Consider the following 27,445-nt stretch of genomic DNA (forward strand, 5'->3'; position numbering starts at 1 on the left):
CCTGTGGTTATGGTTGCAACCATACATAATTATATCTCATTTTCATTTCATTTATTTTTCAAGAGCTCAGAGATTGCCTTTTCAGCTAAAAACAGGACAGGACATTTCACTGATAATAGGGGGAGGATGGAGGAAGCATGGTAATGGAGCTGGCCTGTAATAGGCAGTCAGGTTATAGGCTTTAGGCCCCGACAGCTGAGCGTAGAGCTGACCCTTGTTCAGGAACAAATATGATCCGTAGATTCTGTCTGTGAGAGCCCAGTGCTGTGTACCCTCAGTTACTTACAGAGAAACACAATTAATTAAGCTCTGTAAACCTGAACACGTGCACAAAGATGAGAATCCAGCATGAAGACAGAAAGCAGTCTCCTTAGTCTGTCCGTGCAGGGCCCTTCCCAGTGGAACTCCAATCTCCTTTTCCTGCTCACTACTCTTCCCCTCACATGAAACCATGTCTCAAGCAAATGTGCTCCCCACACCCAAGTATTAGTTGAAGAAAGCCCCTAGTCTCGAACTTTAGAATGATACTGTACAGATGCCGAATTTTGATTTATTAAAATAATGTATGAACCCATGTGACTTTTTTGCTCTCAGTAAGTCAGCTTATTTCTAATTTAATTTTATACGGTAGGTTATACCAATTCTCATTAAGGAGTTGTGGGACTTTAAATGGAAAGCAATGGGGATGGGGAAAGGAGAAAAAATAGTAGCTGGGCAGAGACAATATCAATTGTCTCATTTTTACATAAAGGCTATGGTAAGACTAGTCTGTCCTGCAGCTGGGATGTATGTGTGGCCATGATGTGTGTGACTTCCAGGTCATGCCTTTAAAGGGAGGAAGCTTACCTTAAACTCCCACCACCCTCTGTCCCGCCACCAGTGACAGAGGTGTGGACCTACCAGGAGACATCCTAGATGGTGCACATAGGACTATGCCTATGACTGGAATAGCAACAAAATAAAAAGCCCTCATCCCAAAGGGTGCCATGGGGTCAGCCCTAGATTGTGTATATTCAGACTGTTACCTAAAAGAGAAATGACATTCTGTCTTGTTTAAACCATGATTGTTTTGGTTTTTTTCCTGAAGTAGCCAAACCTGCAGCTTAATTAATGTAGCACTGAAGCATTTCATTTAAGACACCTCCTAGCCAAGGTGGTAAACTACAGGAGCTTTGCTGTGATAATCCGGACGGATCAAGTCCCAAATGCATTTTTCAAAAGTTGCTTCAGATTCTCCTTCTGTGTGAGAATACTCTTATCAGTACCTGGGGGGCTAATCTGAACCCTGAATTTAGGAAGTTAAATGAGCTCTGTGGGAAGCATAGGTGTTGGGTGAGAGTGGGATAAACAAGCTATTAGAAAGAGGGAGACAAGAGGGCACCCAGGCCCGTGGGACTTGACTGTAGCCAGAACAAATGACCACGTATCTGGGGAAAGAGTAGTTCTCAAAGCAGGATTATTCAGCCATAGAGGAAGACAAATGCCAGTGGTGTGGTCCTTGCTTTGCACAGGGGAGAGGAATTTCACTAAGCTCTCTTAGACTGTTTCCGGCCTCAGTAGAGCTGCAGGCGTGGGATGGAAAGGGGTTGTCGTTCTCCTTGGGAAAACACCTCTGAGTGTTCAACCTGCACCAGGCTCTTCCCAGTGGTTAAGTGAGGCCACTTAACTTTTAATTCATCGAATCACCTTTGCTCTGATGCCCTGTTCGCCAGGTCATCTTCTGCCGCAGTTGGGTTTCACACCTGGAGTTCCTACAGTGAAAATGCTGATCAAAGAGATTTTGCGCGTTTCTGGTCTTTGTGACGTGGATGGCTCACGGCAAATAAAAAAGTCGCTGCAGGTTAAGGTTTGGCTTCCCAAGTAGCTAGCATGGAGAGTGAATAATGCAGATGGCACCAACACAGGAGACTGGGGTGCACATGGAGTTGAGTTTCTCTCTACAACTTAATATACTTGCATTCTGGTGTCTGTCTCAAGCTTGGGTGCTTTTCAGTGGAATGAGACCATCTTTCAGCCCTGCTAACCTCTCAGCGAGTCTCTGGGATCACTGAGTAGGTGAAAACTCCACTGGGTGGTCCTGCCCTTATCCGTTAGGAATCTTTTGGGTCAATGGTTGTTAGCTTTTTATTTTTGATGAGCAAGACATTTGCTGGATGGGTCCACACCATGCATGTTCCCCGTGTTCTATTCGACTCCAGAATTTTTGCCCTTACCCTGTGCCTTTTTTCTCTCCCACTCAGAACAGCACATCGGAGTGTAAGAATGCTTTCCATACAAAGGAAATCTTGAATCCACTCTAGTTTGTAATGAGCGGCTTTGTCAGGTTCTCCTATTCCTTCTGCCATGCTTTGCCTGATTAAGTCGCAGCCTGGTTCGGGGAGGCTGTTGTTATAAACCACGAAAGACTTAATGCCACACTAGCCTGCTTTCTCCCTGCTGAGAACCAGGGATACTGCAGGATTTGATTAAGCATAACATTCTGGCTCTTCCTGAGAGTATGTGGAAGTGCCGGGTCTGCTGTCCACGTGGCTACACTTTACACTGAGATTAAAGTCTCAGCATTTGCCCTTGAACTTTTCACCTTAATTTGCAATTTTAGTATTATTTGTGACTAATTTTTTAAAGCTTTCATTATCCGGCCTAAAGTAAATATAGTCCATTTTATTTTGGAGAATGAAGAGCTATGTGTGTTCAGCTTGAAATAAATTAGAATGATGAGTTGGGAGTTTGGTTTAATGAAATGAGCAGTAGTTTCAGAGACAGATTTTTAGTTGTATTCTCAACAATTGTCTTTCTGAGCCTTGATTTCCTCATCTGTTAAAAAGGGATTTTTGCAGGCTTGTTGGACAGATTGAATGTTGTTTTTAAAGCACCAGTTAGGGCCTGGGACAGATGACATCAACAGAGGATGCCTTTCCTCACCTCTCCATCAGGGTAGGGTGCCCGAGGGCAGCACAGGGCTCAGCCACAGATATCTGGGCTTGTAGTAGATCCCCAGGGAGCATCTGTAGGTAACTCTCTAGGCCAGGCTTTGGGAATTGCTGTTGGCAGTGGCAAGAATGAGGCCGGGGGAGCAAAGTGCATGGGCGTTTGTGTGTGACTGCCCGATTTTAGGAATTTTGAGGGAAGACACAGAATTTAGTTCTGTTTTTAGCTTGTTCTTATGCAGCATCCTTGTGATATCTGAGACTTGGGTTCTGTGATGATAAATCAGCATAATCCTTGGTGCTTTTAAAGGAGATGGAGTGGGATCAATTGACAAGAAGTCATAGCTGGAAGGGGGGAAGTCATTGGTGCCAGTAGTGGGAGAGGCTCTAGGATGGTCCCCTTGTCCCTAAATGTCCTTAAATGTCCTAAATGTGTCTTCTCTCACATACTAATATGAAATGCTTGAAACACCACAGGATGTATTTTTTTCCCTCCCTCCTTCCTTCCCTTCTTTCCTTCCTTCCCTTCTTCTCTCTCTGCCCCTTCCTTCCTTCCTTCCTTCCTTCCTTCCTCCCTCTTTCTTTCTTTCTTTCTTTCCTTGCTTGCTTTCTTTCTCCTTCCTTCCTTCCTTCCTTCCTCCCTCCCTCCCTCTTTCTTTCTTTCTTTCTTTCTTTCTTTCTTTCTTTCTTTCTCCTTCCTTCCTTCCTTCCTTCCTTCCTTCCTTCCTTCCTTCCTTCTGTTTTCCCTTTAACTGCACATTCAAGTAGTTTACCTAGGTCAATTTGCTTGTGACCTTGTTTGAGTCACTTTGTCCCTCTGGGCCTCTTAAAATTCAGTATTATCTAATTAAGCTCCTCTAGTGCCAACCACCAACACTATTTTGAATGTAGAAGATTATCATCCTGGGTGTCAGCTCCCAGATGGGCATCTTTAGCATTCACAGGGTGCTAAGTGCCCATCTGTGTGGGTGAGGTAAGGGTTGCAGGGGATGCTGAAGACAAAAGTGAGTCACTTCTCAGGCTCTGGGCTCACTGTGAGGTGCCTTTACGAGAATGGTGCAAAGAAATATCCCCTCAGTTTGAGGAGTGTCTTGCTGATTTTAGACCCAAGCTGATGAAAGCAGAGCCACCAGCCCTGGGATTGTCCTGTGAGTCCTGCCAATCTGTAGGACCCAAGGGCATGAGAGAAGTCAGTGATAAAGACAATTTTTATGTCTTTTTCATTTTAGGCGGTGTGGGAATTGGGGTCAGGAGTTCTGATTTAAAGGCCCAGGCTTACTGCTGATTAGTTGGGTGAACTTGACATCTCTGTGGTTTTCTTTCTTCTCTGTTAAGCTGGGTGGATTGTATGTGACTTGTTTTAGTTGAGGAGAGACTGTATATGCTGGCTCCCCTGCCCATTTGCTCACTCACTGTTCAGATGCCTTCTGGGTGCTGCTTATTATGTGCTGGGCGTCATTCTCAGAAGTGAGGTTACAATGCTGAGCAAAATAGACAAGGCTCTCATGTCCCTGTAATCCAGTGGGGAAGACAGACAGAAAACTAAATACACGAGAGAATTTTGGATTGTGATAAACGCCTTGAAGGCACTGTGCACATGATGGTATGTGAAAGCAGTTTGCAATCCGTGAGTATTTGTGGCACTCCGGCCAATGGTTGCTTCTGATCACCATCGTGGCCATGATGCCTGCTTTGGAAATGTCTTCTTCACCCTTGGAACCATACACTGGAGCCACATGGGGATGCCTTGGGGATGGCATTTCTTCATTTCTGGGATAATTCATTTGTTTTTGTGGCCTCATCACTGCACTTCCCGATTTGTCTCGTGCTTCCTGTCAGGTGGTGCATCTCCCTAACACTCTTGGCTTGGGGAGGTGGAACCTGTATTCTGGGGTCTTCTTTGGCATGGTGAGCTGCTGTCATAGCAAATGTCTCCTGGACTTAACCGTCAGTTTCAGTGGGGTTTTTCCTTGGCTTTTCAGACTGTAGTCAGTTCTTTTTTCTTTTCTAATACCAGAGTTGATCTAACTTCCCTACTTCTAATCTTCAAGCTGGAGAAATTCCTGGCTTTTAAGGAAGTCTGACCTATACAGGTTTCAAGGCCTTATAAGAAAACGAGAGCAAAAGCAAACACAAAAGGGTAGCCCTTGCTAGGGATAATGGAAAGTGCTACTCAGGGCCTGTATGAGAAGCTCTTCTTTACTCTTGTCCTCACTGATCTTTCCAGACCTCCTGGGGGTTGTGCTGCAGGGGGCTCTGGTGGCCAGCTCCCCCTCCGCATGTGGTTGTATTAGTTTCCAAGTTCTACTACTCTTTGGGTCCTGACGCTGGATACAAAGGCCAGGTTTATAAGGTCAGGAGAATCAAAGACAGCCAGTGACTCACACATCTTCATGTGTCTCAGCCCTTGCCTGTTGGCCATTTCTGAACCAACTTGTAACCACTTTCCTGGAGCCAGTGCAGGTAAAGGAAAGGAACTTAGCAAACAGGGAAGGGGTGGGCGGCCTGCCTGAACCTGAACCCAAGCTGGGGCCTGTGATGTGGTCAGGCCACCATGTGCCAGCTCGGCAGGCCCCTCCAACCCTGGGAAGACAGGCCAGGGCACACATCACCGGCGCCTGGGAGAGCTCCTGGGTCTCCTTCAGGGTGGGGCTGCTGAGGAGGGAAAAACAGTAGCGTGTTGGTGAAACTCCTGTAAATATGCACTTGGCTCAATGATTTCATGTGCACCTTTCCTACTGGCAAGGATGGACTGCTGTTCTGGTTTTTGAAGATCTTTAGAAGACAGTTATGTTCATTTTTGTAATCTTCCTGTTCTAAGCTTCAAACTGTAGGTCATGACCCATCCAAGTGGATCATGAAACCAATTTACTGGATTACAAATAACATAGAAAAAGGAGAAAAGAAAACAATATTACTGAATTCATGTTAATTTTTTAGGTGTAATATGGTATTGTGGTTGTGTAAGGGAATAGTTTTATTCTTTTTTTTCAAAGTTTATATATTTTGAGAGAGAGAGAGAGAGAGAGAGAGAGAGAGTATGCGCAAGCATAGGAGGGTCAGAGAGAGAGGGAGAGAGAGAGAGAATCCCAAGCAGGCTCTGCACCACCAGCAGAGAGCCTGACTTGGAGCTTGAACTCACAAACCATGAGATCGTGACCCGAGCTGAAATCAAGAGTTGGGTGCTTAACCGCCTGAGCCACCCAGTCACCCTGGGAATGGCTTTATTCTTTTTTTTTTTTTTTAATTTTTTTAAATGTTCATTCATTTTTGAGACAGAGAGAGACAGAACATGAATGGGGGAGGGGCAGAGAGAGAGGGAGACACAGAATCTGAAGCAGGCTCCAGGCTCTGAGCCATCAGCCCAGAGCCCGACGCGGGGCTCGAACTCACGGACCGTGAGATCGTGACCTGAGCCGAAGTCAGACGCTTAACCGACTGAGCCACCCAGGCGCCCCGGGAATGGCTTTATTCTTAAGTGATGTGTGTTCAACTGTTTAAGTAAGAAGTGTCATGATATCCGTAATTTACTTTAAAATAGTTCAACAAAAAATACATCTGAGCATATGTGCATGAGCATATATGTGCATGAGCAAGAGAAAGATAAAATAAAATGGTAAAATTTTAATTATTGGCAGGTCTAGGTCAATGGTTTTCAATGGGGGATGGATTTGCCTCCCAGGGGACATTTGGCAATATCTGGAGACATTTTTGGTTGTCAAAACTGGGGTGGGGGTGCTACTTGCAGCTAGTGGTTAGAGGCCAGAGATACTGTTGAACACCCTGCAATACACAGAACAGCCCCCACAACAAAGAATCATCTGGTCTGAGATGTCAGTGGTGCAGAGACTGGGAAACTTTGTTTTGGGGGAAGAGTGTTTTTGTTTCATTCTTGAAACTTTTCTATAGGTTTGAAAAATTTCACAAATAAATAAATGAAACAAAATAGACTAATAAAGAATCAAGTCTCAGAGCGCCTCCTAGGTCGTGCATAGTAATTATTGTTGGGTAAAACTCGTTTTCAGTCATAGATGGGTCTGTTATGTGTTTTGGGTTACAATAAAAAGTATTTCTTATGGGGATTGTGTTCAAAAGTTTGGAAAACACCACTTAACCCTATCCTTCTGGCTGCACTTGCTGTTGGGGAGATAAAGAAGCTTATCAAACTACCCACTTCCAACTTACCCACAACGATATTTTTCATCTTGTTATACGTCATTTTGTGTTTATAATGTGTCATGTGCATTTTATTTTGTTTAATTTTCACAAGACCCTTGGCGAAGTGGGTATTATTCCTGTCTCATTTTACAGGCTAGCTGAGGCCCTGAGTTTAAACTGATGACCCACGGGCACACAGCTAGTAAATGGCAGACCAGAGACGTAGGTCTCTCAGATTCCAAATCCAAACTCTTCACCGTGATTCCATTCTGTCTCCAACCCTCTCGAACCTTCCAAACTCATTGGCGTTGGGTTTGGAAGTAAGGGGAGCCCTGTTCTCCTGGAGGATGGACCCTGTGTGTCAGCAAGCTGCTGTGCCCTTTCCTGTCTTCCAGCCCAGCTGCCCAGTCAGAGCACAGGAGTCTGAGCATTCTCCTCTGCCCTGGAGAAAGATGGTGCTCATCTTGAAGTGACGCATTATACAGATTCTGACAAGCAGGTGAAGGTGAGACAGGCAAATTGGCTGACTTCAATCACACATCAACAAATAACAAGAAAAGTATAGCCAGATTAGTGGGCGACATGAGAAACAGATATTGTAAATGGTCTTCTAGTAACATGTGAAAATGTAAAAATCAATCTAAACATTTTATTGCCTCAAAAGAACTCAGGAGGACCTGAGGTTGGTCATCTGCTCTATTGATAGTAGTTTCTGGGGACAGGAAGTGAAATGAAAAGTGAAGTGAAGTGAAGTGAAGTGAAGTGAAGTAAAAGAAAGTAAAAATCTTTCCCTGGTAAGATTTTCCTTGGAGAAGTACTGGCGGGTGAGCCCGAGGCTGATGCCTGGGATGCTGACTGTTCACAGCTTAGGGGCCAAGGCTAACTGCTGCTTGTGGACCTGGTCACACACTGGGGCCTAACAACACACCTTCCTATCATTTCTTACGTTTTGAAAACCAAGCTCAATAAAGTCCCTAGAGAAGAGTTATCACCCACAGATCACTTTGAACTAGAGAGCTCTGACCTTTGTTAGCTTATTTACTTAAAAAAGGTTTTATCTTCAGTGTTTAGGGCACTGAGAAATTTGGTCTCCATGGTGAGTGTTGTGCCTTCTCACTGTAGCTCTTGCTTGATTTGGTAGGGAGCTCATGGCAGGTGGATGTGCAGGCTGGATGGAGAAACTCTGCTGTTGTAATACTGGGAATGAGATGCCATGTTTGCACTTGACTATAAGGATGGTCCAGAGATGGGCTGTGTGGACCAGCAGAGGAGGGAAAAATGGGGAGTTAGTCCTCTGCTTATGGAAGGAAGACCTGAGACCGGTCCTTCGCAAGCCTGGTCTTTGTCACTGTCACACTTGCTGCTCTGATCTTTGAGGCTCTTAGGGTCTGGCGTGCAGCCCCTGCTGTGGTCTGGTTTTCCACACAGCATCATCCTCTCTGCCGTCAGGTGCCTTGATGTTGTCACATTTCTTAAGAGTGCTCTACTATCCTCTGTGGGATTTTCTCCTAAGCTACAGACACCTCTTCTGCAGGTTTTGATGCAAACATTTTCCTGATTGTGCCTGATGGTGTCAGATAACAACAACTATGACATGGTTACCCACCTACCTGGCTGCCAGCGATGGTGCGATGCACGCCCTTACAGGGTGGGGGGGGGGGTGCGTGTGTGGAATCATTTGTGCCATTCTGAACTCCATGCTTTGGACAAAACCACATTATTCTTCCTACAGTATCCATGCTATCTACACCTGTTTACATATTGTCTCCCTCTCTGGACCAGGAACCCCCTACTTCTGAAATGAGTATTTTATTGGTATTTGGATCCGTTGTACGTAGCGTCGCTTAAAGAATAAAATAAGTGCTCAACAAATATTTATTAACCAAACAATGATAGTAAGAGCCCACAAATTACAGCTGAGAGGGGGATATGCTTACAGCAACCTTCCTGAATGTTAATCTCCTTCCAGTGCTTATTTTTGGTGAAATTAAAGAGCACTTAATTAGGAGTCATCTAGCTCAAGATGTAACCAAAGAAAGACAATTGGGGGAAGTTGGAAACACATGATATGCTGTGAAAACATGGGGGGAAATAAAAAAGAATTGGGTTGTTAACGGCAATGGAAACAGAGGGCTTGTGGTTGTGATGAGGGCTAGGAATGACAAGGAAGGTTAGAGTTTTCTAGGTGACCAACCCAGACCCTGAGGCTCATTCCTGGCTTAGGTGTGAGTTCTGAGGCTTGGCAGGTGTAGGGACAACCATGGCTAGGACAATGCAGATCCTTAGGACTTGGTCCATCCAACAACCTCTGCATCCTAGCTCAGCTTCCTCCACCAGGAAGAGGATGTGCTGAAGTCTTGCCTGTCACAATGGGCAATGACATTTCTCATGATAAACTGGCTTTCACATTTTATGCAGTAATCTGGAGATGGGGTAGCAGGATTCAACTCAGCACTACCTGATGGTTTCTGTTTCAGTGCTTGGTAATCACAGCTCCAGCAGCCATCAGTAGTCATTACCTATGGCAAGCTCCATCAAGGCCAGGCTGGAATCCAGGAGCCTCAGGGGTGGTGGCATGTTAGCTCCTTCCCCACTAATGTGTGCATCTGGAAATTGTCTTCTGGGTCTGTGCTGAGTGTCCCAGGGGCCGCGGGTGCCTATCCTTATCAGGGACAGCTTCCAATGTACAGCTAGTCTGCTGGCCAGCCCTATGCCTGAATCTCTGCTTTTTGGATCACTTCTGGTTCTCTGGACCTGCACCTAGAGTCTCTCTCAACAACTCTGGGGCCCCCTGAGTTCTGACTTATGCATGCACCTGACCCAAAGAGCCTTGGTTTTCTAGACCAGGAGGCTTGTGTCCCTCTACTCCTACCAAATAGAACCCTGGGGTAGCAATGCTGGGCCTCATCTTCCAGAGTTTGCTCTGCCCCTTCAGATTTGGTCACTTGAAATGCTGGGCTCTCTTCTGAGTGAAAGAATAGGAAAGAATAGTCTTACGTGTCCTGGCTGATTTCCTCAGTTCTTGCCCCAATTTTAGCCTACTTTTTCTTTCTCAGTAGAAGCCACTGGCATGTTTTCTGGTCAGGACAATCTAGTTATGCCAGAAAGATGGATAAAATTCAGTTTCTAGATCTGTAAAACTGAGGACATAATCCTGGACCATGAAGGACTGTACAGGTGGAGTTCCTCGTGAGGCCCATCTTGACATAGGCTTCTTTTCTTACCTAGCATAACTAAGCTTCTCAAGGAACAGTGGCCACATAACCTAGGCTTTTGGGGAAGCGTGTAGCTTCTCCAGTTCCTCAGTGCTCAGTCATTACCTCTGCCTTGAACCTCCTGTAATCTTGCCGTTTGGGCCAGTCGCATTGGCACCCCCTGGGAAGTTGTTAGAGATGCAGAGTCTCAGGCCTTACCCCAAAACCAGCGAATCAAAATCCACATGTTAATGCAAAGCCCAAGTGATTCAAGTTCACAAAGGACTTTGAGGAACACTTGTCCAAAGCACCCGTGACTGTGGTACTAGTAGTTGCTGCTATAGAAATTGTTATGTACAAATGCTAAGGAGACTCATGTCTCTTGAGCACCTACTATGTGCTAGCACCTTTTTTCACTATCAGACCACAGTACCTGAGGTTGGATCTGTACTTTGCTTGTAGCTCACCCATTTATTCAACTCTAATTAGTGATCCACGTGTGCCGGGCACTGTGCCAAGTGCCGGATACAGAGGTGAACGAGACATGGGCCCTGATCACAATCACAACGAGGCTGCATTAGCAGTGCAGTGCCCTGTACCTAACATGTGATCAGTGAGTGGTACCAAGTGGTAGGTTGGTGTGGGGCCCTTCTCCAGGTGGCCTGGATGCGAGTAGTGGGTAGGGTGGCGCTTGAGATGTGGAACCCAGGTGAAAGGTGAATAACTCGGTGTTGCAGATGTTAAAAAGGAAGCAGGACTATGTGGCAACCCAGAAGCACGGGCATTTGAACTGTAGCTGATGTTAACATGAAATAGGAACCGAATAAGTTGTATTCTTTGGCCAGTAAATTCAGTAAGTTGGCATTTTTGGTTTGTTTATTTGTTCACCTGAGTCCAAGAGCCCGAAAACCATGGCCCATAGGCCAAGCCTGCCCCACTGCTTGTTTTGGTAAATAAAGTCTTATTGGAAAATAACCAAGCTCATTCATTTACCTATTATTCACGGCTGCTTTCGCACTACAATGGCAGAGTTGAGTAGTTGCAACAGACCATCCACAAAGCTGAAAATATTCACTATCCAAAATCTTTACAGGAAAACGTTTGCTGATCCCTGGCCTCCTCTTCTCCTTTAGCTAAAATAAAAATATTTTTAGTTACTTTTAAAAGTATACATATATTTAGACAAAAAAATGTTTACAATAATATAACAAAGTTATTTGTGATTCCTTATGGGGAAATTTGATTTGGAGGAATTTGGGATGTGGAATACTTAATTTTTCCTTAATATGCTTTAATACTCTGCATTTTTAATGGTCAGATGTTATTACTTTTATACTTAAAAAGAGTATTTTGCTATATTAGATTATTTTTGTTATATTATTTTGTTACTTATTATATTTCATTGTTTTTAACTACAAAAGCTACACATATTTATTATAAGTATTTTAGAAAATACACAGAAGCAGCAAGTAAGTTAAAACCACCCATAGTTATACCAACCAGAAATTTGCTACTGTTTCTATTTTGGTACATATTTCTATATTCTCATGGCATTTCACTTAAATGTGTTACTATTTGGGGGCATATTCTTCTAGTCTTTTGGCTAAGTATATATGAGTACATGTACACATGTGCACTTAGTGTACTCATTATTTTTGTGAACTATTTTTAAAACTTTAATAATACATTGTGAACATTTTTCTGGGTTGTTAAATAGTTAATTATCCAAAATTTTAAATGGTTGCATAGTATTTTATCCTATAGTGATGTATGATTATATATTTAACTGATTCCCTATTGTTGGAAATTTATATTGTTTCCAGATTTTTACTCATATAAACAAAGCTGTGGTGAACTTTCTTGTTTTTTTCCTATCTTTTGAAAGTTTCTCCTTTATTTTTATTTTATTTTTTTATTTTTTTTTTTCCCTTTTTTTTTTTTTTTTTTCCAACGTTTATTTATTTTTGGGACAGAGAGAGACAGAGCATGAACGGGGGAGGGGCAGAGAGAGAGGGAGACACAGAATCGGAAACAGGCTCCAGGCTCCGAGCCATCAGCCCAGAGCCCGACGCGGGGCTCGAACTCACGGACTGCGAGATCGTGACCTGGCTGAAGTCGGCTGCTTAACCGACTGCGCCACCCAGGCGCCCCTATTTTTTTATTTTAATTTTAATTTTTTATTATTTTATTTTTTAAATTTACATCCAACTTAGTTAGCATATAGTACAACAATAAGGGGGTAGATTCCTTAATGCCCTTTACCCATTTAGCCCCTCCCCACTCCCACAACCCCTCCAGTAACCCTCTGTTTGTTCTCCATATTTAAGAGTCTCTTAATGTTTTGTCCCCCTCCCTGCTTTTATATTATTTTTGCTTCCCTTCCCTTGTGTTCATCTGTTCTGTATCTTAAAGTCCTCAAAGGAGTGAAGTCATATGATATTTGTCTTTCTCTGACTAATTTTGCTCAGCATAATACCCTCTAGTTCCATCCACATAGTTACAAATGGCAGGATTTCATTCTTTTTGATTGCCGAGTAATACTCCATTGTATATATATACCACCTCTTCTTTATCCATTCATCTAGGACATTTGGGCTCTTTACATACTTTGGCTATTGTTGATAGTGATGCTATAAACATTAGGGTGCATGTGGTCCTTCGAAATAGCATCCCTGTATCCCTTGGATAAATACCTAGTAGTACAATTGCTGGGTTGTAAGGTAGTTCTATTTTTAATTTTTTGAGGAACCTCCATACTGTTTTTCCAGAGTGGCTGCACCAGCTTGCATTCCCACTACCAGGGCAAAAGAGATCCTCTTTCTCTGCATCCTTGCTAACATCTGTTGTTGCCTGAGTTGTTGATGTTAGCCATTCTGACAGGTGTGAGGTGGTATCTCATTGTGGTTTTGATTTGTATTTCCCTGATGATGAGTGATGTGGAGCATTTTTTTCATGTGTTGGTTGGCCATCTGGATGTCTTCTTTGGAGAAGTGTCTATTCATGTCTTTTGCCCATTTGTTCACTGGGCTATTTGTTTTTTGGGTATTGAGTTTGATAAGTTCTTTATAGATTTTGGGTACTAACCCTTTATCTGATGTGTCATTTGCAAATATCTTCTCCCATTGTGTTAGTTACCTTTTAGATTGCTTTTCCTTCGCTGTGCAGAAGCTTTTTGTTTTGATGAGGTCCCAATAGTTCCATTTTTGCTTCTGTTTCTCTTGCCTCTGGAGACATGTTGAGTAAGAAGTTGCTGCAGCCGAGGTCAAAGAGGTTTTTGCCTGCTTTCTCCTCGAGGATTTTGATGGTTTCCTGTCTTACATTTAGGTCTTTCATCCATTTTAAGTTTATGTTTATGTATGGGGTAAGAAAGTGGTCCAGGTTCATTTTTCTGCATGTTGCTGTCCAGTTTTCACAGCACCATTTGCTGAAGAGACTGTGTTTATTCCACTGAATATTCATTCCTGCTTTGTCAAAGATTAGTTGGCCATACGTTCTTGTGGGTCCATTTCTGGGTTCTCTATTCTGTTCCATTGATCTGAGTGTCTGTTTTTGTGCCAGAACCATACTGTCCTGATGGTTACAGCTTTGTAATACAGCTTAAAATCTGGGATTGTGATTTTAAGATTGGGATTTTTCAAGATTGCTTTGGCTATTCGGGGTCTTTTCTGGTTCCATACAAATTTTAGGATTGTTTATTCTAGCTCTGTAAAGAATGCTGGTGTTATTTTGATAGGGATTGCATTGAATATGTATATTGCTTTGGGCAGTATTGACATTTTAACAATATTTTTCTTCCTATCCAGGAGCATAGAATCTTTTCTTTTTGTGTGTGTCTTCTTCAATTTGTTTCATAAACTTTCTATAGTTTTCAGTGTATAGATTTTTCACCTTTTTGGTTAGATTTATTCCCAGGTATTTTATGGTTTTTGGTGCAATTGTAAATGGGATCGATTCTTTGATTTCTCTTTCTGTTGCTTCATTTTGAGTGTATAGGAATGTAACTGATTTCTGTGCATTGATTTTATATCCCGCAACTTTGCTGAATTCGTCAATCAGTCCTAGCAGTTTTTTGCTGGATTTTTTTGGGTTTTCCATATAGAATATCATGTCATCTGCAAAGAGTGAAAGTTTACCTCCTCCTGGCCAATTTGGATGCCTTTTATTTCCTTGTGTTGTCTGATTGCTGAGGCTAAGATTTCCAATACTATGTTGAGTAACAGTGGCGAGAGTGGACATCCCTGTCTTGTTCCTGACCTTAAGGGGAAAGCTCTCAGTTTTTCCCCATTGAGGATGATATTAGCATTGGGTCTTTTGTATATGGCTTTTATGATCTCAAGGTAGGATCCTTCTATGCCTACTTTCTTGAGGGTTTTTATCAAGAAAGGATACTGTATTTTGTCAAATGCTTTCTCTGCATTGAGAGGATCATACAGTTCTTGTCCTTTTTTTTTTTTTATTGATGTGATGAATCACATTGATTGTTTTGCAGATATTGAACCAGCCCTGCATCCCAGGTATAAATCCCACTTGGTCGTTGTGAATAATTTTTTTAATGTATTGTTGGATCCAGTTGGCTAATATCTTGTTGAGAATTTTTGCATCTGCGTTTATCAGGGAAATTGGTCTGTAGTTCTCCTTTTTAGTGGGGTCTTTGTCTGGTTTTGGAATCAAGGTAATGTTGGCTTCATAGAAAGAGTTTGGAAATTTTCCTTCCACTCCTATTTTTTTTGAACAGCTTCAAGAGAATAGGTGTTAACTCTTCCTTAAATGTTTAGTAGAATTCCCCTGGAAAGCCATCTGGCCCTAGACTCTTTTTTTTTTTTTTTTTTTTTTTTGAGATTTTTGAAAAATAATTCGATTTCCTTACTGGTTGTGGGTCTGTCCAAATTTTCTATTTCTTCCCGTTTCAGTTTTGGTAGTGTATATGTTTCTGGGAACTTGTCCATTTCTTCCAGGTTGTCCATTTTATTGGCGTATAGTTGCTCATAATATTCTCTTATTATTGTTTTTATTTCTGCTGTGTTGGTTGTGATCTCTCCTCTTTCATTCTTGATTTTATTTATTTGGGTCCTTTCCATTTTCTTTTTGATCAAACTGGCTAGTGGTTTATCAATTTTGTTAATTCTTTCAAGGAACCAGCTTCTGGTTTCATTGATATGTTCTACTGCTTTTTTTGGTTTCGATAGCATTAATTTCTGCTCTAATCTTTATTATTTCCTGTCTTCTGCTGTTTTGGGGTTTTATTTGATGTTCTTTTTTCAGCTCTTTAAGGTGTAAGGTTAGGTTGTATACCTGAGACCTTTCTTCCTTCCTTAGGAAGGCCTAGATTGCTACATACTTTCCTTTTATGACCGCCTTTGTTGCGTCCCAGAGATTTTGGGTTGTGATGTTATCATTTTCATTGGCTTCCATATACTTTTTAATTTCCTCTTTAATTTCTTGGTTAGCCCATTTACTCTTTAGTAGGGTGTTCTGTAGTCTCCAAGTATTTGTTACCTTTCCAAATTTTTTCTTGTGGTTGATTTCAAGTTTCATAGCATTGTGGTCTGAAAATATATACGGTACTATCTCGATCTTTTTGTTCTTGTTGAGGGCTGATTTGTGTCCCAGTATGTAGTCTATTCTGAATAATATTCCATGTGCACTGGAGAAGAATGTATATTCCACTGCTTTAGGATGAAAAGTTCTGAATATATCTGTTAGGTCCATCTGGTCCAGTGTGTCATTCAAAGCCATTATTTCCTTGTTGATTTTCTGTTTAGATGATCTGTCCATTGTAAGTGGGGTGTTGAAATCCACTACTATTATGGTATTATTATCAATGAGTTTCTTTATGTTTGTGATGAATTGATTTACAGAGTTGGACGCTCCACATTTGGAGCATAAATGTTTACAATTGTGAGGTCTTCTTGGTGGATAGACCCCTTAATTATGAAATAATTCCCTTCTTCATCTCTTGTTACAGTCTTTATTTTATAGTCTAGGTTGTCTGATATAAGTATGACTACTCTAGCTTTCTTTTGTTGACCAGTAGCATAATAGATGGTTCTCCATCGCCTTACTTTCAATCTGAAGGTGTCTTTAGGTCTAAAGTGGGTCTCTTATAAACATCATTTAGATGGATCTTGTTTTCTTATCCATTCTGTTATCCTGTATCTTTTGATTGGAGCATTTAGTCCATTGATGTTTAGTGTGAGTACTGAAAGATATGAATTTATTGCCATTATGTTTCTTGTAGAGTTGGAGTTTCTGGTGGTGTTCTCTGGTCCTTTCTAGTCTTTGTTGCTTTTGGTATGTATGTATGTATGTATGTATGTATGTATTTATGTATGTATATGTGTATGTATGTATGTTTTTATTACTTATTTCATCTTTTTTCCCTTCAGAGAGTCCCCCTTAAAATTTCTCACAGGGCTGGTTTAGTGGTCATGAACTCCTTTAATTTTTGTTTGTCTGGGAAACTTTTAATCTCTCCTATTTTTTTTTAAATTTTTTTAATTATTTAAAAAAATTTTTTTTTTCAACATTTATTTATTTTTGGGACAGAGAGAGACAGAGCATGAACGGGGGAGGGGCAGAGAGAGAGGGAGACACAGAATCGGAAACAGGCTCCAGGCTCTGAGCCATCAGCCCAGAGCCTGATGCGGGGCTCGAACTCACGGACTGTGAGATGGTGACCTGGCTGAAGTCGGACGCTCAACCGACTGCGCCACCCAGGCGCCCCTAATCTCTCCTATTTTGAATGACAGCGTTGCTGGATAAAGAATTCTTGGCTGCATATTTTTCCAATTCAGCACATTGAATGTATCCTCCCACTCCTTTCTGGCCTACCACGTTTCTGTGGATAGGTCTGTTGCAAACCTGAATTGTCTTCCCTTGTAGGTTAAGGACTGTTTTACCCTTTCTGCTTTCATGATTCTTTCCTTGCCTGAATATTTTGTAAATTTGACTATGATATGCCTTGTTGATGGATGGTTTTTGTTGAATCTTATGGGAGTCCTCTGTGCTTCCTGGATGTTGATATCTGTGTCTTTCCCCAGGTTAGGAAAGTTTTCTACTATGATTTGCTCACATAACCCTTCTACCCTTTTTTCTCTCTCTTCATCTTCTGGGACCCCTATGATTCTGATGTTGTTCCTTTTTTTTTTTTTTTTTTTTTAAATTTTTTTTTTTCAATGTTTTTTATTTATTTTTGGGACAGAGAGAGACACAGCATGAATGGGGGAGGGACAGAGAGAGAGGGAGACACAGAATCGGAAACAGGCTCCAGGCTCCGAGCCATCAGCCCAGAGCCTGACGCAGGGCTCGAACTCCCGGACCGCGAGATCGTGACCTGGCTGAAGTCGGACGCTTAACCGACTGCGCCACCCAGGCGCCCCTGATGTTGTTCCTTTTTAATGAGTCACTGATTTCTCTAATTCTTTTTTTTTTTTTTTTAATTTTTTTTTCAACGTTTATTTATTTTTGGGACAGAGAGAGACAGAGCATGAACGGGGGAGGGGCAGAGAGAGAGGGAGACACAGAATCGGAAACAGGCTCCAGGCTCTGAGCCATCAGCCCAGAGCCCGACGCGGGGCTCGAACTCCCGGACCGCGAGATCGTGACCTGGCTGAAGTCGGACGCTTAACCGACTGCGCCACCCAGGCGCCCCTGATTTCTCTAATTCTTGAAATGTGCTCTTTTGCCTTAGTCTCACTCTTTTTTCCTGCTTCATTATTCTCCCTAAGTTTGTCCTGTATGTTAGTGATTCTCTGCTCCCCCTCATCCATCCTTGCTGCTGTGGCATCCATTGGACAATGCAGCTCAGTTATAGCCTTTTTTTAATTTCATCCTGAGTAACTTTTACTTCTTTTATGTCCACAGAAAGGGATTCTAATCTATTTTCGACTCCAGCTAGTATTCTTATTATTGTGATTCTACGTTTTGGTTCAGACATCTTGCTTGTATCTGTGTTAGTTAAGTCCCTGGCTGTCGTTTCTTCCTGCTCTTTCTTTTGGGGTGAATTCCTTCGTTTTGTCATTTTGAGGGGAGAAAAGGAATTAGTGAGGTAAAAAATTAAAAAAAATTAAAATAAAAAAATATTAAAATTAAAAAATGAAAACACACACACACACACACACACACATGCACAAATCAAATAAATGATGCTAGATCCTAGGTGTGTTTGGGTCTGGGTGTTGAAAGGGGCTTGATAGATTAAAGAAAAAAGGAGAAAGAAAAAAAAAAGAAGGAAATCGTTTGAAAATTTGAAAAAAATGAATACACTGAAATAGAATAAAATGAAATAATGGAAGTAAAATAGAATTTGAAAAAATTTACACAAAAGTAAAAAATATAGAGAAAAAATTAAGGAAAATATTTTTAATAAAAATTGAAAATGAAAATATATTTTTTCTCTTTATTCAAGAAAAAGAAAAGAAACGAAGAAGAGAAAACAAAAAAAGAGAAAAAAAGATAATTGAATAGATGGACCAGTGAACAGACTGAAATACAATTGAAATTACTTCGTTTTCCCCTAGAAGTCAAACTATGAAGCGTTGTATAATCCGTGAAGTAAGCAGGTGGAGAGACTTGTGTTCCTGAAGCACGATGTTGGCCCAGTTGGGTGGGGCTTAGTGTAATGGGTCCATTCTCCACTAGATGGCGTTGCTTAGCTTACTGGGATGGATTGTTGTGGTGCTTGTAGGTGTGTATGCACATGGGTGGGAGCCTTGAAAATGGCGTTTCCCAGCTGCCCAGTCTCTAATATCAGAACTCTGCTCCCCCCTCCTCCGAACAGCAATTGCGCACCCATCCTTTGTCTTCTGTTTCCATCGACTCCCCACTTTTACACTGTCCGTGACCAAGCTCCAGGCAGCACCTCCCTCCTAAGTTTTATCTCAGATGCAGCTGTGTTTCCCGACCGCTTACTTCGGAGGAACTGCGGCTTTGACTTGTTCTGCCCCTCTGTGGGAGGGTCTTAGCGAGCAATGGCTGAGTGCTGGCCGCACCCAGGAACGTTCGCGGGACCATGCTGCTGCTGACCCAGATATTGCGGCTGGGTTCCAGCCCATCCCAGAAAAAGTTCACACGATTGTGTAGCAGCAGCATTTCAGGGATTATGGAAAATCACAACACACATCTGGCACTAGGCTTCACCCCCAACAACCTTGTTCCAGCACCAGAGAATGTGGTTGTTCTCCTAGGTTCACTGGGGCTTTTGCCTTTTTTGGGGGTGCTGCATAACCTCTACTGATGTCCTCCCAGCAGGTGAACCGCCTCTACCTGTGTGGCCCGAACACCCCTGGACTTCACTCTTCCCCTGGGGATTCATCCTTCTCACCAGAGCAGAGCACCACCAGGTATTGAGCTGCGGAGTTTCAGACTCTGCCCTCCCCCTGTTTATAGCATCTTAATGGAATTTAAACCCTCTCCTTTCTCCTTTCTCTCTTTTTAGTTCAGTCCCTGCGGCTATTTCCACCTTTCCACTTTCTCTCCAGCTGCTTTTGGGGGGGGGGTGCTTTTCCTGTAATCTCTCCCTTCTCCATCCTCTTTCTGGAAGCAAAAACAGCTCCCTGCCCTCTGCAGCTTCTCTTTCGCCCACTTCACTTCTCCACGCTGTGTACCTGCTGAGTTCTGTGGCTCAGGTTGTGCAGATTGTTGTGTTAATCCTCAAATCAGTTTTCTAGGTGTGCAGGATGGTTTAGTGTTGATCTGGCTGTATTTCATGGACCCCAGACACAAAAGTAACTTCCATGCTGTTCTGCCATCTTGGCTCCTCCCCCCTATGGTGAACTTTCTTGTAGATAAATCTTTGCAGATATCCATTATGACTTAAAAAAATTTTTTTTAATCTTTATTTTTGAGTGTGAGAGAGAGAGGGAGGAGGGGAGAGACAGAGAGAGAGGGAGACACAGAATCCGAAGCAGGCTCCAGGCTCTGTGCTGATAGCAGGGCTCGAACTCACGAACTACGAGATTGTGACCCGAGCTGAAGTTGGACGCCCAACTGACAGAGCTACTACCCAGGTGCCCCTATCCATTATGACTTTTAAAGGGTGAGTTTGCAAAAGTTGAACCACTGGACTAAAGTGTAGGCAGTCACCATAATTCTGATTCCAATTCCTCTTTCTATGTGTGGGATTCCCCCCCCCCCCCCACCCCACCAAGCAATTTTCTGACACCAGCTGTGCATCCTACCATTCATCTCAATTCTGACACTGTCTACCTAGAGATAGCATCATCAGATCTTAACTGAGTTAAGACCTCCGTCCTATAACTGCCCTGCCCCCACCTCAGATGCCTGTAGCAAGTCCAGATTTTCTTCTGAGCTTCTGACCAACCAGCTATAAATCAGAGGTTCCCATGACCCCCTCTTTGGGCTTGAATAATTTGCTAGAGGGGTTCACAGAACCCAGAGAAACATTTTACTTTTAATATTGCCAGTTGATCATAAAAGGATATAAGTCAGGAACAGCCAGATGGAAACGATGCATAGGGCATGATGAAGGAACTTCCGTGTTTTCCTACCACCCCCACTAATCCAGAAACTCTCCAAACCCTTCCTTTCGGGTGTTTATGGGGGCTTCATTACATCTCCATGATTAATGAAATCATTGGCCATTAGTGTCCCTCTCCTCCAACCATCTAATCCATGGGTCTTTCTCCCTGGCAACCAGCCCGTATCCTTAGGTGACCTAGGGGCTTTCCAAAAGTCACATCGTGAACATAACCAACGATACCTTTACTCATCACTTAGGAAATTCCAAGGGCTTTCAACAGCTCCCTGTAAGGAAAGGACAAATACCAAATATACATTTCTTCCGATTGTATCTTTTAAGTTTTGTTTGTTTGTTTGGTTACTTGTTGATACGGTGCCAATTTAAAAACTCACCAGTGGTGTCTGAGAACGCCCGCTTCCCAGATACGTCATCTAGGTATTCTCAAAACCAACCACAGTACCTTTGCCACTTTCACTCTTGGTTTTGTGTTTTCCCAGCGGATGCCCCTCCTCCTCCTATTGACCACTGAAACCTCAACTCCTCACTCCAGTTTTGAGCAGTCATTTTCACCCCACATTTCAGGGCCATGTAAATCCTTAACTGGTAATATTTGGCACTCCTAGCACTCAGTATCAACATCAGCCACTCTGGATCAGCCTCAGCGTGTACTTACCCTGTTCTGTGGCTTCACCCAAACATGAGTGGTGAGTGGTAAGTCTGGTGGGGTCGTGTGGCCTGGCCTGTACTAAACCAGTCACTACAGGAAAGCACAAGCTTTACTGGAAGGGTGGGTGGCGTCTCTCCTTCCCTCCATGGCCAACATTCTCTGAAGAGTAGTATCCATGTTCTGCCTCTACCCCCGATCCTAGGAGATTCTGCTGAATTGAAAAGTCAGACAGGAATATCTAACTGCCTGACCTAAGGACTTCCTTTCAGGTCTTATTCTCCCCCTTGCTGCAGCTTTTAATATTTGCTCCTTTTAAGAGGATGTCTTGTCCACACCCTGTGTTCAGTTCATCATCCTCAGTTTCCTTTGCTAGCTCTTCTTTCTTTGAACTCCCTTTAAAGGTTAATGCTCCCAAGGTCTCTGTGTTTTTTGTTCATTCTTTATGCTTCCAGCCCTCTGACACTATCATCTGCAGACGATTTGCCTGCTGTCCTTTGGCTACCTCAAAACCAGCCTGTCTAAAACCCAATTCATTATCTCTGTCTCCTTATCCTTGAACCAGTTCTTCTTTGTGTTTCCTTCCTCTCTGGAAAGAGTCTTCATCCACCAACTGCTCTGAGTTAGAAACCTCAGAGGCATTTCATTTTTTTCTTTCTGCCTTGCCTGTCAACATCCAACATGTCATCAGACCCTGCTGGTTTTCTGTATGAATGTTTATCTGTGAGGACCTTCTAGAACTGAAATGCTACCTTCCTCCTTGTCGACTGAAATTTTTTGTCCTACTTCCTGCTTCCTGCTTCCCCCAAGTGGAGTCCTGTTGCTGCCACAGCCGTCTTCCTACAAAGCAAATGTGATTGAATCCTTTCTCCATGAAAAGAATTTCTAAGTGCCTTCTCACAGATGACAAAGACCTTCATAATCTGGCCACCACCTTCCTTTTCTGGCTCATATCCTGTATGTCTTCCTGCCCAGCAGTCAGCCTTCACTCCCATCATGTCACTCGGTGGGTCTCAGCGCACCCCGTGCCCTTTGCCCACAAGGCCCTGACCCAGCCCCTTCTGAACCCCCTGAGACCTTGCCTCTCCTTTCCCCAGAATTACTCACTTCCTGCTTTCTGTCCCTTGATACCTTGGTCATATCACTGGTAAAGCAGTTATCATATTGTTATTCCAGTTAATCATATGCCTTCCCCTCCTCCCTGCCAGATGATGAGCTCATTATGGGTGGGGCTTGCCTTTTTCACCTCCCTCTCTTTGGGGCTTAGCACAGTTCCAGGCACAGAGGAGTCACTCTGTGAATGCTTGTTCCTCTATTGAGCTTGCTAAGCTTGTTCAGTAACTGATAGTTTAAAGCACAGATGCTAAACTGCTAGTTTTCTTAGTTTTATACGGCTATAGCCAGGATAGTATCATATCAGTGACCGGTTTCCATATTGATCTAAGTTGTTGTTGTTATTTACCAGACATACATCTTATCTATATCAGGAGATAGAGGCTCGTTCCTTGAAGTTAGTGTTTTTGGGAGTTCTGTTACAGATTCAGAAGGACTGGGCCTCCGGGAACTTACAGCTTGTTTTCTACTCCAAACAGGAAGTCAAAGGCAAATGAACACAAAGACCATCCCACTTAGCAAACAAAGTGAATCCACATTTGTAATGACTCTCTTACCAAGTGCTTGGGGATTTTAGCGTGGTCCTGCTAGTTTAGAGAAAGGCAGTCGTTCAGGCTAGCTGTGCCTGGAGCAACCGATGGGCCTCAGGGGCTTTACCAGTCATACCTGGCAACCGATGCCCCCTGCTAGGAAGGGTACTGCACCTCTCCGAGCCTGCTGGGGGCCTGGCATAAAGCAGCTCTCCACATGCAGCTGCCGAGAGGTGTTACCCTTTTAGGCATCTAGAATGCAGCCTTAACATTTGGCCAGTCTAGATAGTATTGCTGCTTTACCTCAATGCAAGACATGGCTTAATTTAATTACCCGGAGTAGGACAGGTGCGAGGTGGTTAGTGGGGAGCAGGGAATGGTCTTGCACTTCAGTAACCAGGGAAGTGGGTTTTTGTGGTTCAGGGACGATTTTCAGAGGTTCTCAGAAGCCCCTGAAACTGTATAGACAATTTTGTGAGGAAGTGCACTTTTCTGAGGAAAGAAGCATTGGCTTTTATCAGCTTCTCAGAACAGCTCATGACCTTGACCATGTTAAGAACCCTGGGCCTAGAGTCCTACAAACTGGAGACCTCAGTGTATCTTGCTAGGGTATATCCTAAGGTATGATGGAGTCTGCCTTCACCTCAGTCCCCTGTCAGCCCTGTGCAGCGTTGGACATTTAGGTGGGGAAATGAGCGAGCCTTACGTAAGAGTGACAGGTGCAGTGATTGGCTTTGTGCCCCTGTTACAGGCTCTGTTCTACCAGACACTGTCAGTCCTCACCCTCGGATGGGAGCTGCATTGCCTCGATGAGGCTATGCCAGGCTCTGGAATGAGGCTTCTAGTGTGTGTGTGTGTGTGTGTGTGTGTGTGTGTGTATGTGTGGTCTGCCTGGATTCTGGGTGGCAGATGTTTGCACCAGCTGCTGGGGGGTGGGAGGTTCTGTCTGTAATCCAGGAAATTTATGAAAGAGAAATACCCAGTGATCCTCATGTAAATGGAAGACAAGCCTTGGTCTTATTGAGCCAGGGCTCTACCCAACTCCCAGCAAAGCTAGCAGGTAGCTATAGGAGGTGTGCTGGCTCTCACAGCAGAGGCAGAGAGAACAAAGACAACCCACCTTAGAGGAACATCCTCCAGGCATGATGTCAGGCTTGTAGATGGCAGTGCTACAGAAGATAGCTTTTCCTCCCCTCATGTGCTGGGAGAAGGCTCTGTAGAGGGTGTCCCCTGTGGGCCTCACAGGGGCTTTCAGAATGCAGAAACATCCCAGCCCTGAGGTCTCCTCGCAGACTAAAGGAGAATATGGACTGGAAATCCAATGTGTTCAGGTGGCCAGATGCCCTATTTCATTTTATTTTATTCTGTATTTTAAAATATTTTTTAATGTTTATTCTTGAGAGAGAGAGTGCATGTGCACGATTGAGGGAGGGGCATAGAGAGAGGGAGACACAGAATCCGAAGCAGGCTCCAGGCTCTGAGCTGTCAGCATGGTGCTCGAATTCACAAACCGTGAGATCATGACCTGAGCTGAATTCGGATACTGAACTGACTGAGCCACCCAGGTGCCCCTCCCTGTTTATTTTAATATACTGGATTTAGTGGGGTGGGACATTGTCTGAGGGTATTCCTTGGCTGAACAAGGTTCCTGATGGAAATATGCTTATTGAGAAGTAGATAGATGCTTTTTTTGACAGGGTCTGACTGCTCGTTATACTCAGACACAGTTCTACTCTAAATTACCCAGCTTTCCTTGCAAGCAAATGGAAGTCCTTTGTGTTCCTTGCTGAAGGAGGAAAAGATTATGCCATGAGATTCCAGCTCGAGCTGGTCTTCATGCATATTACATTCAAGTTTTTACAATGAGTGTTTGATTTGCTGTGGAGGAATATTTATTTCCAAATCCACCAAATGCTTCTCAAGGCAGCCTCCACACAGATTTTAATTGCTAAACCCACTTATTCTGACTCAGTGTCTGTTTGGTAAAATGTCTAGATACAAAAAGATACAAAAAGTGGGGAGACAAGTGAACTGGGCCCAGATGCTTCTCTATGACTAACAGAATGTCCATCCAAAGTTGGGAGACGAGCAGCCCACTGGCGTGTCATAGGTGGGAGGGTTTCTCATAATCTTATTTAAAGCTGGGCCCTATTGTACTAAAATTATAATTTGTGAATAAGCATTAAATTAGAGCATCGGGCTGAGCTGACTCACTGCAGATAACTGGGACAGGGTCTGAGGGATGTCTTTGTGTCACATTCATCTCAGGCAATCAGAGAACAGCAGAAGACATCTGATGGGGAGACCGTGCATGGCTTTCCTGAGTGTGGTTTCTGTAGCTAACCACGGTTACTGGGCCATAGGGTTTTCTCTCTACTCATTCTCTCTATACCTTTGGAAGAAGAATAGGGTTATGCTACAGTGATTCTCACTGGGTCATCCCGTGGATCTCAATGGAAGATGTTTGAAAATTAGAGTTTGGGGCTTTGGGTAATATACCCAAATCTCTAGGATCCTTAGGATGGTCCTTGCAGCAGAAGGTGGGGGAGGGCGAGGAGGGGAGACATACAGAAACTTGGAAGGTGGCTTCAGGGCTAGATTTGGATGTATCCTAAAATCCTCAGCACTTTAAGTCCTGGCTTTAGGGCCTTGGAAGAAGTAGATGATCTTCCCACGGTGGCCGAGCTCCGTATCTGGGGAGTGGGATGACTTACAGGCTATAACCAGTGATTCCCAATGGGGGTGACATTGCCCTTGGGAACATTTCACAATGGCTATAGAAACTTTCAATTATCATAGCTGATATTATGATACCATATCACTACTGGCATCTAGTGTGTAGAGGCCAAGGATGCTGCTGAAGATCGTATGATATGCAGGACAGCCACAATAAGAAATTATCTGGCCCAAAAGGTCAGTAGTGTCACTCTTGAGAAACCCTGATGTAAATGGACCCCAAAGTACAGCAATTGCCATGTGGACGCTCTCTTTCTCCTATGACTGCCTCGTGCATTTTATGAGCAATAATCAGCAAATATTTTGGGAGCATCATCTGTGTGCCAGACTAAGTGGGAGGCTAAAAGATGACTAAGGCCAGTTAGGGAGAGACAAGAGGGACACTGGGGCTCTCTTCCTCTCCTAGATTGAAAGCTCCTGGGGAGAGTGTTGCATTTCTTAGACTCTCACAGCATCAACTGTAGTGCCTAATGGTAGCTTTTGTTCTTAACAAAAGGCCTGTATGCATTGGGAGTGGGGGTGGGTGAGCCCACCTCCGTGTGGGCCTATGCTGATTCCATCCTGGTGAGTTCAGCTGGCCTGCTGTGCTGTTCCCAAGGCCTCTTGGTTTCTCACCGTGTGGCCTCCCACTCTAGCGGGCAGAATTGTGTTAGTAACTGAGATGGACTCAGATGTGACCGAGAGTCCGGAGCTCATTCTCTTTTTTTTTTTATTTATTTTATTTTTTTTTTATTTTTTTTATTATTATTTTTTTTAATTTATTTTTATTTTTTATTTTTTTTTTTCTGAAATTTCGGAGCTCATTCTCTTACTCAACAGTGATTATTCACAGCTGACTGCAGATTTCTTCGGAAAAGCCTCCACATCTGGCCTGAGGAAGCCCTGCTCAGTGAGGATGTCCTGGCAAGGGAGCTTTGGAGAAGGAGGAGAATCATCTGGGTAGCTCATAATTCTGTCATTCTAAGCTCCCTTGATTTCACGTTGAGCCACAGAGCTCAGTGGACTGTGAAGTTGTGTTTCACAAGGAGGAATTCAGGCTTGAGGAAGATGGAAAAGCCGGAGGGTGGAAAAACCAAAGCTTAGGATTCGAAGGCTGCCTGGACCTGGCCCAGCCCTAACCCCAGCCCATCTAGGGAGGGATCTCCTTTCCTACTCCAAGGGAACAGGAGTGCGAGGACAATTCTTCTGTTCATGGACTGAGAACATGACATATCTCTTTTACTGCCACACTTTATATTCTTCATATTCTGTGCCAAGGAGTCCAGGGTGGGGTGGGGTGGGGTGGAACCAAGTCTTGGAAATTGCTCCTTCATAAATTTCATGTTTGTGTCCTTTCTTCCCCACCTCTGTCACCCAGGTGTGGCCCTTATCATCCTAGCACTCCCACATGACCAGAGCTGCCCACCTGGTCTGCCTTGGAGGCCCATTCCAGACCATTCACTACACTGTCACTAAGTAACTCCTTGGTTTAAAAATAGTTTGAACTTACAGTCTCCTTAACCTGGGATTCAAAATGCTTCACAGACTAGCATTAAGAAACATCTCATTACCATTCCCTCAAACAAAGTAATTTGATTACCCCCCCCCAAAAGACATCTTTTGAATGCAAAATGAGAGTCACCTTATCATTTACATGCTCTAAT

This window comes from Prionailurus viverrinus, chromosome A3 (assembly GCF_022837055.1).
Source record: "Prionailurus viverrinus isolate Anna chromosome A3, UM_Priviv_1.0, whole genome shotgun sequence".
In the NCBI taxonomy this organism is placed as follows: domain Eukaryota; kingdom Metazoa; phylum Chordata; class Mammalia; order Carnivora; family Felidae; genus Prionailurus; species Prionailurus viverrinus.